Source organism: Dermacentor andersoni, chromosome 10 (assembly GCF_023375885.2).
Source record: "Dermacentor andersoni chromosome 10, qqDerAnde1_hic_scaffold, whole genome shotgun sequence".
NCBI lineage: Eukaryota > Metazoa > Arthropoda > Arachnida > Ixodida > Ixodidae > Dermacentor > Dermacentor andersoni.
In genome coordinates, this window is record NC_092823.1 from 44,137,960 (window position 1) to 44,157,794 (window position 19,835).

Below are 19,835 nucleotides of genomic sequence, written 5' to 3' on the forward strand. Positions count from 1 at the left end.
AAGACAAGAAGACATTGCGTCCAACACCGGTGCGACGAAGCTGCGCGATTTGGAAGTCGAGTGCTCAGAGTAGCTGAGCATATGGGGTTTCCGTTGACCATTTCACTCGCAAATCGCGAGGGGAAACGCATACGAGGAAGAAAAGTGGTTTGAGATTGACAGTGCCGATCCTGCGTGGAATGTTATACTTTTGAAGCACTGCTATCGAGGCTACACACTTGGACGCAGCGGAGCGAGTTCGACGAACGCCAAAAACCTTTCCACGTGACAGCTCGCGAGGGACACTAAACAGCGACGCGCACTCGCTCAAAGTGACACGTGACTCGGACATCGCCCTTTAGTGTCCCTCTAAATTAGTCCTAGTTCAAATACTCGGTCCTTAATTAATCATCTCTGTTTCTTCCTTTCTTATGACTCCGGGTCGCCGATTTGCATTTTGAATTAGCCTGCGCTTGCTTAGAAAGTTTGTGCAACTCTTCCTCTATTCCGTGTCCACGGGCAATGCGTTGGTGGCGGTCGCGTTAGTGGCGCCATCTTGTGCGCGCAGTTTGACCAAAGAGGGCACAGAGCTATTTTTGCAGAGACCAAGCGGATTTTACTTAGCTGCCGAAGTAAAGCGTCAGCAGCGACGTAATCATGGAGGAAGTAAAATAATTGAGAGGCCCAACCCCCTCCGCGCGCTAGGAGAAAAGTGCGGATGACGTGACGTGTATTTACTTCTTTCTCTTTTTGCTTTATTTATTTATTTTTTCTTTCGCTGCAGCGGCCACGTTATCGGACCGCAATGGCTGCTTTGTTACGGCTGTGTGCATCACACGTGTTGCTCCGTGGGTTTAGTACGGTATCATAGGCGTCTTGTGCGCAGGATTGCGTTAGTCTCTGTGTTTTGTTCAGCTGCGTTATCTAGATTGTGCTCCCCCAACTGTTGTTGTGGCAAGGTGCCATGGGACTGGAAGAAGTAAAAAAGCGCGAAATGAGCGCGCACGCAACACCGTACACCACGCTACGGAAGAAGGACGACGTGGGGATAACATTTGCTTTTTCGGTATACCTTCGTGCCAACGTGCCACCACAGACTCAAACCGCTGTGCTTCAGATTACGTACGATAAACGCCTTGCGTGTTAGCGACAGCTGTGCAGTGTTCCTGCTTTTGACAAAACGGACGATGCATTTGTAGCACGTGAAACAGCCGCGTGGAAGGATGAGAATGAAGCTGCTACTGCTGCGAGTAATAAAGGGACGAACCCCATTTACTGCGGTAACCTTATCTGTGTGCTCGAGAGACACGAGGACGTGAGGGTTGGCGGCTGTGGTGCAAGAGTGAACAAGGCTCGACTGAAGAATACGTACTCCTGGGCGTACGTAGGTCCCGGTCAACGCGCTTATACCTGGCACCGCAGAACTTTGTTTCAGTGAAGCTTATCATCACCGCTTCTGGCTTTGTTTTCATACCTCTCTCGCGCGGCTGCTCTAAGTAAAGATTACATCGTAACAGCCAACGTCTTACAGCCTATAGATCACTAGGAAACAACAACAAAGGAAGTTGTTTTAGTGTATTTTACGTATAAAAGAAGTATGGACAGAAAACAGAAACGCAAGAGCACTGACATAAACGATTACAAAAAAAAAAAAAATGCGATACGGCTCCTCCGTCGTTCTACATCCCTTTCAGGTGCCGGGAACAGAGGGCTGGTCGTTCAAACTAAAGACTTCATTTGAAACGAGTCAGGACGTGCAGATGACCGCTACGGGGCCATTCCCAATGAAATATGCAAAGCGGCGGATGTACTCGACACGCCTGTTTGACCATCCCGGCGGTGGGATGAGTTAAGTCAGGTCGGCAGTTAAAACTGAAAGACTGGATGTGGAAAGAGGAGGAAGCGAACGAGCCGCAGTTTCGCGCCAACAGAGTTTCCCACAGAGTTTATTACGCGAGGGAACTAACTCTCCGTGCTGCTTCATTGCCCGCCGCAGCTGCAGGCAAGCACCGCGGCACAGCCAACGTGGGAGTGATGGGCAGTATGCAGGGATTCGCTTGTATACAACCTCGCCCATCCGGATCCAAGCGGCCTTGATCATTTGATCGCTTTCGACAATTTGATCATTTTTAACAAAATATTGCGTTTATGTACAATTCGCGATGATTACGAATATGCGTGAAGGGTTCCGTCGCTTTCTATGCTTAGAAAAAAAAATGAAGTGCGGTGCGAAATTTAGGTCGGTGAAGACCGATAAGGCGCAGTAAACAAAGCTGCAAGAACGTCTCAAGCCCCAAGCATGAAGATCAGACAAATCCACGTATTCCCCATCATTCCCGTGGTATGGCTGAACGATCAGAGCGCCACAATTCCCCCTAGTGTAATTTTTTGCAGGGAACGCTATGGTTCGAGTACAGCTGCGAATGTGTTTTGTTTTCAAAAAATACTGGGAATTCCGGCCATCTGGATTGTGCAGGCGAGCTCAAAAATTTTCTGTGCACCGTGTGTGCGAAAAACGTAATATATATATATATATATATATATATATATATATATATATATATATATATATATATATCCTCGCCACTTGGACGCAGAGCCCGAAATTTAGGTCAACTGCGAGCTTCAGTTCGAGGGCGGATGCATTGGCTTGGAAGAGGTTTCGCTTTTCCAATGATACTTTGCTGCGAAAACTCGCGAGGAACGTAGTACACGTAATAATGCGTGTGCTACCGCTGACCCTGCGTTGGCGTCTATGCAGGCGAAGTTTTAGGTTACGCTCGAATGCTACAAACGTTTTCTTCACCCATTAGCGCCTAGCGTGCTTTCGAAAGTGCAGTACCATATTTATTTGTAGATACTTAAAGACAAAACAGACAGTGTTCCTTGCTACGCCATTTTGCTAAGAAACATCCTGCGAAGACGACCGCATTGTAGTTTTTTGTCAGCTGCATGTGTTTGATCTATCCATCGCCAAACTTGGAAAATTGCTGAACACAGCAGGTGCTGCTCTACATACAACTTCTTTATAATTTGTTAAGCATAGCATATGCTTCTAGAAGCTAAAGTTTTTGGGCAAGCTTTAGGAAAGAAGGATGTAAACGATGAACGCATGACATTCCATATACAATACATACTTATACCGTCGCAAGAAAATGAATGCAGATGTACTATGTAAAGTAGACAGCCTATGTGTATGCTGGAGGGGTATGCTTGATCTCGATGCATACACGATGGTTTTTTTTACCTGTATTTCGTAAAATATTTTTTGTTGGCTACAAGAACTTGACACTGCTGCAGGAAAGAAATGTATTTAGAATTACATCAACATTGATGTTATTCCTTCTGGTTCCTTTCTTGCTGCCGACAAAGATGACGATGCTCTTGTCTTCTCAGTCAATAACATAGCGAGCAGTGTTAAAGTAAATTTAGATAAATAGAAACAATTTGGACATCACGTGAAGAATATTTAAAAAGAAAGATGATCCATGCATCATATACTAAAAATTGGAAAATGACTGAGAGGGAACAGAAAGCAACAAAGACAAATCATATTCCTACGCCAATCGAGATGCGCCATGCAATAAAAGTAGGGCAACCTAGATTGGTGAACCAGACATAGACCCCACTTCTTGAAGTGACAGAAAATACTAACGAAAATGACACCTAGCCATCACAAAACAGGACTGTAATGCAAGAACCGACTGTAATTGGAAGCGATGTCACCAGCCTCTTGAATGTTTTAATTATCACTGAACCAAATGCTGAATGTTTTAGTTTTGAATGCCGGTATTCATCGGCAATGATCGCGTCTAGATGTGCGTCAGTAATATATTTGCAATATCCGCGCCTCTGAAAGCAACAGCAGAGCCTCTCCTTGTTACTTGATGAAGTCATGTTACACACCTGATAAGTAAAAACACCTCTATAACAAACCATATTTCTCACTGATGTGCTACTTTTGCTACAAGAAGGTTATGCTAGCTTGCACAAAATTTCGTTTGACTCGACTCGCTGCAAAACTTTTTGTTTTTGGAAGCTCCAAGGTATACCATATACATTTCGTGACCTACGTCAGGTTTTGCTCCCATAAAGGCCCAGCGTGCTTTATAAAGTACACTGTCGTAGCGTTTCAAAGAATAAAGCGCCACTGACAATACTTTCACAATGAATTTACAGTGTGAAGAGATCGTCTGACACGAAAAATAAAATGTAATTGGTAGATTTCTCTTGGGCCTTAATGAGTTAAAGGGACCCTACAAAGCAACGCTACGTCTATTTGGTCTGGTAGTCTGGTAGAGCACTGTTTCAAAATCCTTAATCATTTGGCAGAAAAAGGCGTTAATCCACACCGGAGAAAACGAAGGCTGAACGTCTTGGAATTTCGACAGTGAACATCTGCGCCAGTATGTCAGTGTGGCGTCATGGATTTCAAGGTATACGTCACTGTGACGTCAGTGATTTCGAAGCACATTCTCGTTCTTCGAATAGCGTCAGCGCACGAAATAATTACCCGGAACTTGATATATTGGTTTTATTGATTCATTTAGAACACATCGGAAAAAAATTTCGTGACCATTAAACGCTTCATCAGCCTATCTTTATGTACACTGAGTGAAGAAGGCCTCTCCCAGCGATCTCCAATTGCCCTTGTCCTGTGCTAGCTCATCCCAACTCGCGCCTGCGAATTTCCGAATTTCGTCACCCCAGCTAATTTCTCTTCCCTTGGCACCCATTATGCAACTCAGTGCTCCACCGGTTATCTACCCTACGCGCTACATGGCCTGCTCAGTTCCATTTCTTTCGCAAAATGTCGACTATAGAATTCCGGCTATCCACGTTCGATCTCCGATCCGGCTCTTCCTGTCTCTTGACGTTACGGCTAACATTTTTCGTTCCATCCCACTTTTTCGAGCTTCTTTGTTTCCGGTAACAATTCCAGTAACTGATAGAATCTCGCATAAAAAGGAAAGATGGGAGAGGGTTGCCTTAGTGAGCTTTGTGTTACTTTCATGGCGAAATAAGTCAGATTCCTCGAGGGATATACGTCTGGTAGCCAAACTTTTGCCCTTTTTCTGTTTCCATTACGACGTGTGGGCAAGCCCGTATGACACACACACACACACACACACACGCACACACACACACACGCACACGCACACGCACACACACACACTGTTAAGAATGGCCGTACGGGGTGGCAACGTGCTAGCTTTCAGCCCGCTGCACGTGTTCCAAGCCCACCAGTCGGGGCGCCTTCCGAGAACTGCGGATGACCGGCAGCCACGTGGCGCGCGATCAACTCCGGAAATTGGTACTTGGCCGAGCCACCCGGGACAAAGCAGTTCTACGAAGCCCTCGGACGTCGGCACTGAAAGCTGGGCGGTACCGAGAACTGCGGATGACCGGCAGCCACGTGGCGCGCGGTCAGCTCAGGAATGTGGTACTTGGCCGCACCACCCGAGACGGAGCACAGTTCTACGAAGCCCTCGGTCGTCGACTCCGGAGCCTTTGTGTGTATGGGTTCGCACCTGTGTGTTTGCGTGTGTTTGGGCGTAAACGATAGTGCGGGGCGGCGGCAAGTTTACAATGCTTGGACGAACCTTCCCGACCATTCCTGCTCCGTCCCCGCCGAACGATGACGTCGAACTATGACGTCAAGCGGATAGCTTATAAGCAGCGTTTGCCGGCTGCTAGGGGGTGCTCGTGTCGTGATCGTTGTCGGGAGCTGAGTGCTCTGTCATGCTCGAAATGTAGTAGTGAGCTGTGTGCTCGTAAACTGTTTGCTGTATGTTAGTTTTGCGGGCTCCATATGGGAGTCGCGCTAGGCTGCCAATGTATGTCCTGTTTTAAATGTTAATCCTGCAATTAAATCCTGCTCGCCCAGTCCTGTCGTCCCAAGTTCATCTCTACAGCTACGTCTGACAAATCTGACAACACACACACACACACACACACACACATACACACACACACACACGGAAGCTGGAATAAACAGCTACCTAATGAGCAACCATACAGCGATAACACACAATTGAGAGACGGGAGAGGGGCTCAGCTAGAAATAATGAGCAAGATGAAGTGCGAAGCTCGGAACAATAAGACAACAAGCTTCGAAAAACATCGACAATGAGAAAATGACGGTCGTAAAGAGTTCACATTCTTCTGAGAGGCGAATGTCTGCTGAACAATAATAATAATACAATCGATTAATCAACGCGCACAAGAACAACACCAACATTTATTTATTTATTTATTTATTTATTTATTTATTTATTTATTTATTTATTTATTTATTTATTTATTTATTTATATAGTGTTACGGAGACCTATTATTGATTTGTGTGCCGTATGCAACTACTTTTTTTATTTTCTTTCTAATCCAGAGCTCCTTGGATGAAAGAAAAGCACAGTTGGAGCGGATAGGGGCCAACCGTGTCTCGAATAAAGCTCGACGACCGTGCGGCTTCATAGCATTACAAAACATGAAGCCCATTCTGTGCGGAGATACTTTATCGGCGTATGCGTCAGTCAACGGAAGAAGAAAAAAGGAAAGGCGTAGGAAACGGAACGATGACTCGATCCCTCATGTTCTTTCAGACGGCCCAGGCAACTGTGCGCGGAGGCCGTCGCATGAAGTACTACAATCGCTGAAACGGAATCGTCAACAGTGCGGGTTTTGATAAACGAGACGACCCGCTTGCAACCCGCACTCCCGATTGTTGAGCGTGCGGAACGCAAGGTGATCTGAGCGCAGAGCGCTGTTATATTCTCCGGAGACCCCCTTGTACATTATATTAAACTACGTTACATTCCGAGAGCTTCACGTGCCGCAACCACGATACGATTATGAGGCACGCCGTAGTGCGTATAGGGGTCGATCACTTCAGGTTCTTTCACGGGCACCCAACGCACGGTGCATTGCGCAATGCACTCTGCCACCCATCGAACTGCCGTCGACGAGGCCAGGTGAGATCCGCGGCCTCGGAGATCAGCGATGCAATATAGACGCTAAGCTACGGCAGCGGGTTGTACATTGTACTGCACATTGTGTTCCTGGCTCCTCAAGGTTATAACCAGGAATGGATTACGTAAGAAATTCACCCGGGATATGATGTGTCGCATTTGGGAGGGACTGTGCGCACCAAATGTAGGTTTAATCGTATTCGTAACGCCAGCTTTTGAGAAATATCGAGCCTCGTTTGACGGGAGACGTTGTGTCGTGATAGGGAAGTTGATTCTAGTTCATTAAGCACAGCTCGATGTTCGCAAGAACTTCATCTCACCATGCCCGCACAGCGTAATATATATATATATATATATATATATATATATATATATATATATATCCACAGCGCGAGAATACAACGTGACATGGAGAGAGAGATTGATTGAAAAGAGAAGAAGGAAGCAATGAACGAAGGAATGAATCAAGATGAAAGAATAAAAGAGAACAGCGATCGGAATCGGTGATTTGTAACCATCTTGTCTGGTCGAGTCGCAAGTTCATGTGAAAACGAAAGACACATACCAAAAATGTGTTCTTAAGTTTTAGGCGCTCATAAAATCCCCCAGCGTAGGGTAGCCAACCAGACTCTTGACTGGTTAACATCCCTGCCTTCCTTATAGCCCTCTCCCTCTCTCTCTTCACCTAAGTATTTACCTATGCAGGTGGAAGATTGCGCAATTGCGATAAGGTTGATGCTTCAGGCTTTATTCTTTTGTGTGATTTTCATCATTCCTTTTAAAAACATTGACGACGTAATAAAACATGCACTCCATACATTCAGCAGAGATTTAACGGTTACTTTTAGGTGCAACCCACCTAATCAAACTCGGTCAGCGAATGCTGAAGAAACCAATTTATTCGTTAAAAAATTTTGATTCTGGGTTGATTCTGGAGGGGGGAGGGCGCCGGATTAATTTGGATTACCTGGGCTTCTCTTGCATGCACCTAAACCTAAGCACACAAGCGTTTTAGCATTTCGCTCCCCACCCCCCAATCCAAATGCGGTCAACGTTGCCGGGGTCGAACCCGGGGCCTCGAGCATGACCATCGCGACGCGGCAGTCCCCCAAACTACCACGGCGGGTGTTTCCCCGGTTCCCGGTTATTTAGCTAAAGGAGCTCCTGAGATAAATCATCTTTTTTTTTACTCGCCGTTCGGAAGGGCTTATATTTTTACGACCAATTAATTAAGTTGTAGGTTTAATGTAACGAAATTGTACTGGTGGGGGAGGAACGAAAGCATAGTCCATCGCTTCGGATTAATTTTGACCCCCTCGGGTTGCTTACCGTGCACCTGAATTTGAGTACACACGCATTTTTTTTTTTTTTTTTTGCATGTCAGCCCTCTGGAAGTGCGGGGATTCGAACCCGCTTATTCGTGATGAACAGTTATAAAACGCCAGAGCTACCGGCCAGGCGTGGCGGTTTTGTAAACAAGGCGTTCGTATGCGGAAGCCGTAACGCTTGAAACCTACTAACCTAGCATCCTTTTGATCGGAGCCATCTTTATTTCTTCTTTCTTTTTCTTTTTTATTCGAGAAACAGCGAATGTGCTGTTGCGGACGTGCGCAACGCTAAACGAAAACAGCTTCGAAGATCGAGTGGCACTTGTTCAATGCGACATTTCGTTCGCGAGCTTTCCTAGGAATTTCGAAAGGGCAACGGCTACATATGTCGCATAAGAGCATTAGTTGAGCAGACGCAGCATGGCCGCATTCCTCCACGAAGCTATCAATTTTTAATTCTGGAGTTGTGCGTGCCAAAAACTATACGATCCCACTATGATGCACGCCGTTGTGGGGGGACTCCGGATTAATAACATGCACCTAATGCGCGGGCGTGTTTGCCTTACACCGCCATCGAAATGCGGCCGGGATTTTGTCGCGCGGCTTCGGGCTTAGCACCGCAACGCCAAAGCCACTACGCCAAAACGGCGGGTCGTGAAGCTATTGCAACCAGAGAGAGCTTCGCGACCGAGAAGTACCGTTTTAGTTTTCTTTTTCTCGCAGCTAGCCGCTGACAGCAACAACTCCGAACAACGACAAAGGTTCACCAATGGCTTTGAAGTCAATTGGCTTCAATGAAGCCAACTGGAGCCAGCAGTTCCATGGAGGGAATGCGTGTCGTCTGCAACTTACCCCAGACGACACTCCTGTAGTGACACCTGGATTAAGTTGCAGACGACAAGTATGCCTACAATGTGTAAGCACATACCTTAGCTGTGGCAAGGCCACGCGAGCGCTCTCATACGCCACGAATCAGCTCGACACACCACAAGAGAACAGATGCGATGACAGAGTATAACTGATTACGAGGCCTAAAAAACGAGCAGACAACAACAAGTGTACAACTCACCCCATAGTATTCTCGTAGGCAGACGAAACTGGCGCGCAGAGCTGCAGACGATGACCAACTACGTATACACGACGTCGGTCTGGCGCACAAGCAGACGACGGAGCGCAGAAAAACAAATGTGACGTCCAAGCGCACGCGGAATCGAGCCGACGTTCTATAATGATCTTTTAGGCCGGCATTTGAAGAACGCTAGAGGTAAACGCGGCCTGCATAGCACGCCCTGGACGCCGAGGATGCACTCGACATGATATTTCTTTTCTTGTTTCCGCGACACGCGGGCACCCTCAACGCGCACTGTGCTAGGGAAGACTCAACTGTTGGGCCGCGCAGAAGGCGTGCTGCCGCCGGAGGTGAGTCTGTTTCGCTCTTTTTTTCTTTTTTTTTTTCAATTCCTCTCTCTCTCCCCTTCCGCCGCCATTGCATCCATTTCACCTAGAGCGCACGAAATCCTCTCCAATCCGCTCCCCTGAGCCGCGGTGCAGCGATCTATGCGTAGAAGGAGAGAGAGAGAGGGTATTGAGAGAGGGCGCCACAGGTTTACGGTGGTGTGCGTACACGCGTGCATTTCTCTCCGGCGACCTGACAGCTGCCTCGGGCCCGGCTCGGGCCACATGAATTGCGGCAAACCCGGCGCTAGGCAAAACAAAAGGACGGCAGCAGATTTCCCCGGGCCGCGGGCATCTAATAGCGAGAGGCGAGGAACTGGACGGCTGACATGGTGTCAGGTTCTAAATCACTTTTGGGAGGGAACTCGAAAAGGAATAGGGGGAAAATGTGAGTGTGGAGTGTTGTTCTCGGTACGAGGCACTCAAGAAGCACCTAGTTGGAAACTGGCCAAGAGCATTCGCAATCTTGTGAGCATTTATATATACTGTGCACCTGAACTTTAGAAAGGATGCTACTGTGTGAGGGTAATCTATCTATCTATCTATCTATCTATCTATCTATCTATCTATCTATCTATCTATCTATCTATCTATCTATCTATCTATCTATCTATCTATCTATCTATCTATCTATCTATCTATCTATCTATCGATATCTCTCTATAGATAGATATCTATAGATATCTATCTATCTATCTATCTATCTATCGATATCTCTCTATAGATAGATATCTATAGATTATCTATCTATCTATCTATCTATCTACCTATAGATAGATAGATAGATAGATAGACAACACTATCTATACAGAGTATAGATAGATAGATAGATAGATAGATAGATAGATAGATAGATAGATAGATAGATAGATAGATAGATAGATAAAAAAGCACACTGGCTCCGTTGGTATAGCACAAAATAATAAACACGACGCACGTGAAAACACGTTCTTTATTTTTCTATCAAACGTTTCGGCTGGTGGGATAGCCTTCGTCATGGACGTAGGCTGGCCCACTAGCCGAAACCTTTGACAGTAGGAAGAAACGTGTTTTCATGTACGTGGTGCTTGTTCTATTGTGCTATATATATATATTCCCCGAAGCGATAGCGTACTGCTATATACTTAGTCGGACCACAGAGTATTTATTGCTCGGCAAGCGCTTGTAGTCTTCTGTGTGTGACAGGGAAAATCAAACAGACAAGAAAATGCAGTACGATTATTGTTTGCGTCGAACAACGTAAGAAGAGTAAGACCACATAGAGCGCCACCCGAGTACAGTTTGCGCCAAGAAAATAACAAAACAAATCGGCGCCGTTCGTTGCACAAGCCCAGCTTTCCGTATAGCTTGGCGTCACAAGACGGGCGGACGTCAGCATTTCCCTTTCATGAACCTTCCTCCACCTCGCGGGTGTCCGCAGAACTGATTTGCCAAATTCAATGTCCCAGCTGTCCTTCGAGTTTTTCGATTAATTCGTCCCCCTCGCGGTGCGATCTACTACAGACTCCTGTTTAGCCCCTGAGTGGATTTGGCATCTGGACGCACGTGTTCGTTTACCCGATTTTCAATTTTCTTTAGTTACGGTGAATTACGGTGAGTAATTAGCTCTATCCTTGAGCGATTGTGCCGAAATGAAGAAAGAGCCACGGAGAAGGTGGGGGTTTCACACGCAATGCTAGAACAACCGTTTCTCGGTTACCAATTAAGGCGTTTCCCTTCCGGGTAGGGCAACACTGTTCATTGGGACCTTACTGGGCTCGCCATGTACATCAGTGTTCGTTGAGCCAGGCAAGTAAAACACAGAGACGCACACACACGCACACACGCGCGCGCGCGATGCAGAAACACGAACAACAATATAGGCAGCGGGAAAAAGAATACGACGTAACAACCCGAACGGCCCGAACATCAAAGATGGCTCGAAAAAAAGAAAAAAAAGAAGAGCGAGGGCATAATGGCGTGGTCACGGATTCCAGAGGGAGACACAGGGAATCCCACAGAGTGGACCCCGTATAATCACCTCGCTGAGTGCGGCGGAAAGCCGAACTTCACGGTAAAATAAACATCCGTCGCCAGTCGGCCTCCAGGGTAGAACACCTCCCAAAATCGCCAGCAGCGAGGTTTATTTAGCTCCACGATGCGAAGGGAACAGTCGTGTCCAGCGTGATGTGTCCGTCGTTTCGTAAAGACGACCAAAGCAAAATAATGCGATGCGCCATCTTTTCTTGGCGAAAGGATACGTGTGCGAATACCTTTCTGCAGGGATTATGGCGAATAGCGCACCATGCCGAACAACTGGCAGAAAAAACAACACGATGGAAAAGAGGACAAAGCGCTGTTTTAAAACTAAATTTTGTTCGACAATTGTAGGTAGGCTTATATACGGAGAAAACAAGAAACAGAAACAACAAAAAGATTGAGCGAAATTCAATACTTTGGAGACTGGAAAATTTCGCTGTACGTCAGACTCTGCAATGGCGACGTCTTTCCGAGCCAATCAGAGCGGCCGCAGCAGCCGTGTGGGCCAATGGGAGCTGACAAGATGGCGAGTTAGACAGTATGCCGGAATATGACAATTTCCGAATACCACCCCTTGTGCCCTTCGTTTCTACCGGCCGAAATTATGTGACTTCGGCAATCCGAAAAGCCAGAAAGGCAATGACTGGTAGAAAGCTGCAAGTTGCTTATTTTGTAAGGTAAAGAACACAAAAAGAACAAAAGAGTGAATGATAATAGCAGGATCCTGTTGGCGAGGAGAATCAGCTCGGTGTTGTTTGGTTGGCGTCAGAAAGCATGACGGGCGGCAGCAACTTCCAATTACAAAGTTCAGGGTAAGGACAAAGCCCCCATCAAATGCAATACCGTCTAACGAACACACACAGAAGAAAAAACGTTGCCGCGGTAAACTCCGATGATTGATGCTCTGGCTCTAAGAGCGCGAGCTCCCTCCTCTAGCGAGGAAGGCGCTGGCGATGAGATTAAAGGACGCGCCATTTTTTTCGTCGTTGCAATTTATTTATCAACTGTACCTAGCTCGTGCACACCTGACGAAGGTCCTGAGCTCAGTAAAGTCGGTATATTGCTGCATCAGAGGACCGGTGGATGATCGGCGCTCGGATGACGTGCAAACAGGCACGATAAATATATGCAGGTATATCGACGCAAGAACAAGATGTTTAAATAGCGCCTCTAGTGGAAGGCCCAGGGTAGTATAAAAGATTCACACTTTCGCCATGACGGCGATGCAATGAATGCGAGGGAACGTGTTAGAACATTATACGAGGTGGTGTAAGAATCGTAGCTGTAGGGGCAGTGTGAATCGAAGTAAACGTAAGTTAGGCAAATACGAGCTGTTGTGTTAGGTGTCCTGTGCTTAAATATTGCAATCGGCCAATTTAATTTATGTTTATTAATTAAAGCCAACGTCTTTCTTAGCGACTTTACCACCAATGTTCAAGTATCGGGTATGCTTCAAACCTCTTTCCTGGGCCGGCCCCGGAGGTAGCGGACAGCCGGCCACGCCAATATATATATATGTCATTTTCAGGTTTGAGCTCTGTTATTGTTTCGCACTTCTAATATTTGAGTCTGATAAGATTTAAGATAAAAGCCGTGCGCTGTCAGTGCTTTGTTTCGTGAAATTTGTTTGTGGGCTGCCATGCCCGAAATTCGGACGAATGTCTGGTCAAGAATGGAAGACCCGGTATGAGCAACCTTAGCGAGAGAATGGTGCGGCAATGGTGCGTATGCCGCATGTCATATAGCATGACGTGGCCTTTAGCACACATATACCTAAATATATACGGAACCCCACGGCGACGCCAACGGCAAAAGTTCGCTTGGAGTTTCCACACAAGTGTCATGTCGCAACAACCACGAAAGATGGCTGACTATACATCGCACAAAACTATGGTATGGAAACTATACTGACATTACCAGGGGGAAATGTCGGGCCATATTCGTTCAGTCTAACCACGGTGGACAGATAGATGATCTACGACGACTCGGCGTGGCGTCGTTGAGAAAGCACATTGCAGTTTCTTCTACTGTTTCTTGTTCATTTGGGCTGCACAATCCTTGCGCGACGTTCATTCGGATATATATATATATATATATATATATATATATATATATATATGCGCGGAGTACACAGGTAGCGCTACCTTCATTTAATGGTGCTCCAGGGCATGCGCCCGGGTTTTACTGGGGACCTGCGCTGGCAGTACTTTGATGTGTGTGTGTGTGTGTGCGTGTGTGCGCGTGTGCGCGTGCGCGTGTGCGCGTGTGCGCGTGCGCGCGTGTGCGCGTGCGCGTGTGCGCGTGCGCGTGCGCGTGTGTGTGTGTGTGTGTGTGTGTGTGTGTGTGTGTGTGCACTGACTTCCAAAGCGGTGCACTGGGCCATACTCGTTCCACACTTATTTCGCAGGCGTGGCGGTGCAGCTGTACACTGCAAAACAATTTACACCCTCATTCACTTCGAAGGGTGTAAATCTTGCGGTGTAGCGAGTGACGAAGGGTGTGAGTGGATAGGGGTGCATACGAACGGGAGTAAGTGGCGGTTAACGCGAGAACGAACGAATGGCCAGTGACGGCGAACTTGAGTGGACGTGACTGACTGATAAGCGAGCGTATGTGTGTGTGTGTGAGAGAGAGAGAGAGAGAGAGAGAGAGAGAGCCGGTGAACGGGAAGAGACGCGAGCGCGAGCCATCAAGTGTAACTACACATCAGCGTTAGCGTGTGCTTAGTCTGCGAAAATATTGGCGAATGAGTCAGTACCGGCTCATACTGCCACCCTTTATATATATATATATAATCCTTCTTACAGCGCGTACTCCCCCACAAAGCGTTTCCACTGGAGCCAGTTGCAGTGAAGTTCCGGCCACCCCGCCGCCGCCTCGGGGGGGGGGGGGGGGGGGTGATGACGATGACGATGATGAAGAGCTGCTCCTCTGCGCGCACAGCTGCTCTCGAATAGCGACAGGAAACGTCGTTTGTTCGCCCCATTGGGTTCGCCTGCAAACTTCCCGACCTCTCAGAGCCCTCACCCCGTTCTTTCTCTACCGCAGCCACAATCACAAACACAAAAAAAAACGAAAAAAAGAGAGAAAAAAATAACGCGGGAAAAGCGGGGAAAAAACGCAAGCCGAACACGTGACTGCGGTTTCCCACATTCGGTCTGTCGACCTTGATGCAATCCGAAAGCGCCGTGTTTCATACGCAGGAACTACATAGCAGTGTCGCGCAGTTGGTCCTATAGTCAGACGCGGCGCAATTGGGGCGACGCGCCTGCGTCGTTCGAACACGTGTCTCTCTCGATTCCGCTGATTCGGGCAGCACGAAAACAAACGGCGCTGCTTTTGTAAAGAATCGGCACGTTGAGTGAGGAACCGGCGGATGACGTCATGCTACTCGCGGCGAGGTAGGTGTCTCGCGCGCCGGTGATACTGCTTAGGCCCAATCGCCAATTTCACCGTTTCGATTTTTCTTTTTCTTGGTATATCACGCGTGGCTAGAAGCGCTAGTGAACGCCATTAAGTTCCTTATTGGGAAGCGATTGTTTCACTTTGAAGGCGACGAAGCATCGAAGTGCCTACCCCACGAAATAAAACATCGAACGCTTACCGGGGAAGTGGAGGGGAGGGGGGGGGGGGGGGGTATGCTGCTGTTTAATACAATACGGTCTGAGAACTATTCAAGTAAATTAATGCGCCCAACGTTAAATATACTATACTTCGCTGCGTTATTGCATGCTAGCTTATATTAGGTGCATGCGTGTGTCTGTGGTGTCTGCGTTATTGCCTAAACTTACATAATGCGCGCATGTGCGTGTGCGCTATTCTTAATGGAGAAGGTAACTGAAGTAGAATATTCATCTTTTCCTCTAACAACAACATAAATATTATCTGGAGCTTATCCCTTATCCATGTAACTTCATTTTCCAAAACAACAGATCAGTTCTCCTGTGCTTTCCTTGGCGTCATGGTCTGTAGGCTCGTGTGATCGTTTATCTGGCCGTAATTTAGTTACGTTCCCGAAGCTCTTATCGAGATTGATGTATTGCATTTTTTTTTACTTACATCACATAATTGTTATGCACTGTGTGCGCTACCCTCGTTTCTATGCACTGCAAGTTCTTCCTGCAAGTTCATTAATTAGAAAGTGTCTAACAAGGCTGTCATTATTTGTTTTTCCCCCGAAGCAATAGCGTACTGCTTTACACTATAGTCGACCTACAGAGTATTGGCTGGCAAGCGCTTGTATGTATGTATGTGACAGGGAAAAATCAAGCTAATAAGAAAATACAGTAGCATTACTGCTTGTGACGAACAACGCAAGAAGAGTAAGACCAACGCGCTACCCGAGTAGAGTTTGCACCAAGGAAATAATAAAACAAGTCGGCGTCGTTCGCTGCAGAAGCTCGCTCAACTTTCGGTCTAGCTTCGCGCCACAAGACAGGCGGACGTCAACATTTGCCTTTCGTGAACCTTCCCCCAACTTACGGGCGATCCGCAAAACTGATTTGCCAAATTCAGTGCCCCCCAATTTGTCCCCCTCGAGCTGCGATCTGTTATAGCCTTTAGAAGGGAAGAAGTTTGGGCGTGTTGGTGGGATACATACAAACTGGGATACATAGCGCAAGAAATTACCCAGGGATTTTCAAATTTTCGTTGGACTGCGTATCATGTGTACATTTGTTTTTCGTGTGTGTCTAGTTGTAATTTAGCTAATTTTCGCACGAAGCTACTCATAATTCCATGCAATAAAGAATCTCTCAGATGGGAGAGCGATCGAGTGTCCTAAAACATGTGTTGGTCCCGGGTTCGATCCCCGGACAAGGACGAATTTCTTTTTCTTGAACTGCGAAGTTTTTCTGTTTCTGAGAAAACATTGTAGATTCGTGCTACGTTGGTGCGGATGACAATTTTCCGTTTTCACAGAAGCTATAGGCTCACGAGTCAAAGCTTGTTTTAGAGCCTCCTGCGACGAAGAGATCGCATGCATGGGCGCACCCTGCTAGCGGCTAGTCAATGCAGCTATTTTTACTGACTAGCTACTAGTACAACATTGCAGGTTAACCGTGCAAAGCGACTTCTCTCATGGTGAAAGAAGCCAAGAAATCCGTGTGACCATAGATAAACTTAATCACGGGCGTGCAAGTCCCCTTCTGATACAGAGTTTGAGATCACAACAGCGTAACCCTAGCACTGGCAACATTTAGATGGATGAGAGCCATGAGGTATACATTAGCGAGCAATACGTGAGTGATCACCTAATTCGCCTAACAACGTCGTTATTCGCGATGACGCCGATTCGCGAGCCTGACACGTTGATGAGCACAAAGTAGCTTTCTCGCTAAGTATCCAACACCGGCGAAACATGTTCGGCACAGGTGTAAAGCCACCAGAGGAGTTCTCAAATACAAACTTCAGTTGTTTCGTACACTATGCGCCCACAAAGTTACGAAAGGTGCGGGATTCGGCGTCCACCGGCAGCGCGACAACAGCGGGCCGTCCCAGCGGCGCGTCTTGGGGCACGGCCGAAGAACGCCGACGACTTAATTCGGTTCCGTTGAAATGACATCAAGCCTAGCTGTGACGCTCAGTGACCGTGCGCGGACGGACGGAGCAATTGCTTGCATTACCTCGAAGTATTACTGTGCACGGTTTTCCAAGCGACGGTCACCTGCGTGCGCTTGTCGCTATTAAAGTGAGCCGACAAACTTCCCTTTGCGGGCATAATTCGGGTCTTGCTCGCCGAGGCACGACTTCAGCCACGTTACTTAGTAGGGCGTGACACTAGGGGTCGTCCGCCCCACGGCGAGCGGCAGCGTGAATGAGTCTCGTACGGGAGCCCCGGCCGGAAAAGTGTACACGGCCAGCATTATTACATTATATAATTATGTTATCATAGCGATTACACTTCTCCGGCCACTTAAGACACAACATATCGAGCCTACTTACGCTGCTCTTCATGGAGACCTTCCTGCGCGGACTTATATACACCGACACCACACTGAGTTTTCGTTTTCCTAGGCACACTTGCACAGCGGCGACTTCCAAGAAGGTAGAACAAAGGTCTTGCACTGGTAAGGTGACGTGAGCTATTTCTCGCCTGATGGATATCATCGCACTTCCATTTGCAAGTGACGGTATACTCGGATTTCCATGTCCGATGAGCGGTCTGATACCCCTGACACACGGGCACTCTAAAGTCCTTTAGGTAAGGGGACATCTACCGGAAAGGCGTTCAAGTGCAGTGACACACGACAAAGGAGTATCACCTTTACGGCAAAGTTCCTTTTCAGGAAAGGAGATCGCGCAACTACTTTTCGAGCGGAAAAGGAGTTACTCTCGCACACAGCGTGCACAACTCGTCAATAGAAGGAAACCTGCCACACAACTACGGTGCCCATAGGTATTTTTTTTACCTTGCGAAAATGTTTTCATTGTTAGCGGTAATACAATTTGTCGAATAGTGAAGATTTCCTCTAGCTGTACTCTTAAACGCTCGCATAACATCGCTAGTGCCGCCATGTTGAATTCCGGCACTGTCGTCGTCGTTTGCTGCGCGCATATGGTGTGTTCACGTCGCGAGATGGAGACTGCACAAACAGCGCCCGCAGGAAATACCCAGAAGAAACCACAGTTGTTGGAATAACGTATTGAATAAGACGCGTTACGCCTGCGCGCACAAAGGAAGGGACGACAAAGACGTGAAAAAAGGACGACAGAAACGTGGGCATCACCAGAATAAACAGCACGCACAGCAAAACACCCGCTGCACATAGTTGCTGGACCAAGTTAAATGGCTGCTAACAACGCAAAAACGCGAATAAAATGAACGACTATAAGCATTATTAGCCATCAACAACGAAAAAAAAAATTTTAAGGTTCTACAGTAGCTAAGTGTAATTAAATACGCAGCTTTTTAAGAATGTTGTCTCTCTTGTGGCTATAACAGCCAGCGCTATTTTTCTTGCAGCATTCATCTGAGGAACTACCTAAAGAAGTTCAATGCGGTGCCGTGTGTCATCGGCGCAACTCCTTTCTGCAAAGGGTCCTTCAGAGTAGCAAAATGGATTTACTGGAAAGGACTTTAGTTTTGCCCGTGTGTCAGGGGTATTACGCACAGGACCTTTGAAGACATTGTTTTCCCCGGAGGGCCCGCGGCATTCAGGAAGAGAGCGCAACGACTGCTGATAGCCTTCCTGCGAGACACGGGGCTCATCGACACCTGGTGACACACCCCCGATCTCAACTCGAAGGAGGACCAGCCGGAACAATTGCCGGCTATGTATGCCAGGCTAACCCCGCCTGCTTCAACATCACCACCACCCACCACCACCTACGCTGCTCTTCAATGCAAGAAAGAGGGGGGGGGAACTCCAAAATTTATCCGGTGCCGGGCGGAATGAAGCCCGCATCACACTGACCCCCTCAAGCACCGTTTCCCGAGGCTGTATAGCGCGCTGCGTCGCGAATGCAGGCGGACAGGCAGGGGTTGATTATCAGGGTTAGCACGCACAGGCACGCCACCGCTGCAGTCTCGGAGGCTGCAGGGTACTCCAGTCTCGGAGGCCGCATGGTACTGCAGTCTCGGAGGCGGCAGTCTCGGAGGCCGCAGGGAACACGCGCGCCACTAGATGGCGCAGCGTGTTCAGAGTGGGAGCGCGAGAGAGGAGCCCGTTTGCAGCACGCGGCTCGTAAATGACGCGTTTCGGCGGCGAATGCTTGAATGCTAATATCAATGACGTCAGAATTGTCATTGTGAGATGGGTTCTTCACCCGTACTTTACCCGTAGATCCTTTTTCTGATTGAAGTGTAAGGGGAGAGGAGCACACATGCAAATGTAGCACAAGCAGTGCCTCATTAAGTCAGCATATATACCCAATTAATATAACGGTGTTCCATCCCCTACCCCTCGGGGACAAAAAAAAAACGCACATGTGCTAAGCAAGCAAAGTAATATGTATGCAACAGAATTCAGTGAGCTGCTGTAAAAGCGTCAGTGTCCTCTTAAGTAACAAATGAAGCCGGTAGTCAGTTCTATTTGAATATTGATTTATGAAAATTTTTTAGGAATCATTTGTGAATATATTTGTTCG

The 19,835-nt window shown here is 47.4% G+C and overlaps 1 protein-coding gene across 4 annotated transcripts in view; it reads right to left on the reverse strand.

Moving 5' to 3' along the window:
- The window catches only part of Pld (Phospholipase D), a 170,928-nt gene that overhangs the window by 123,417 nt on the left and 27,676 nt on the right, over positions 1-19,835 (reverse strand). The window lies entirely within an intron of this gene.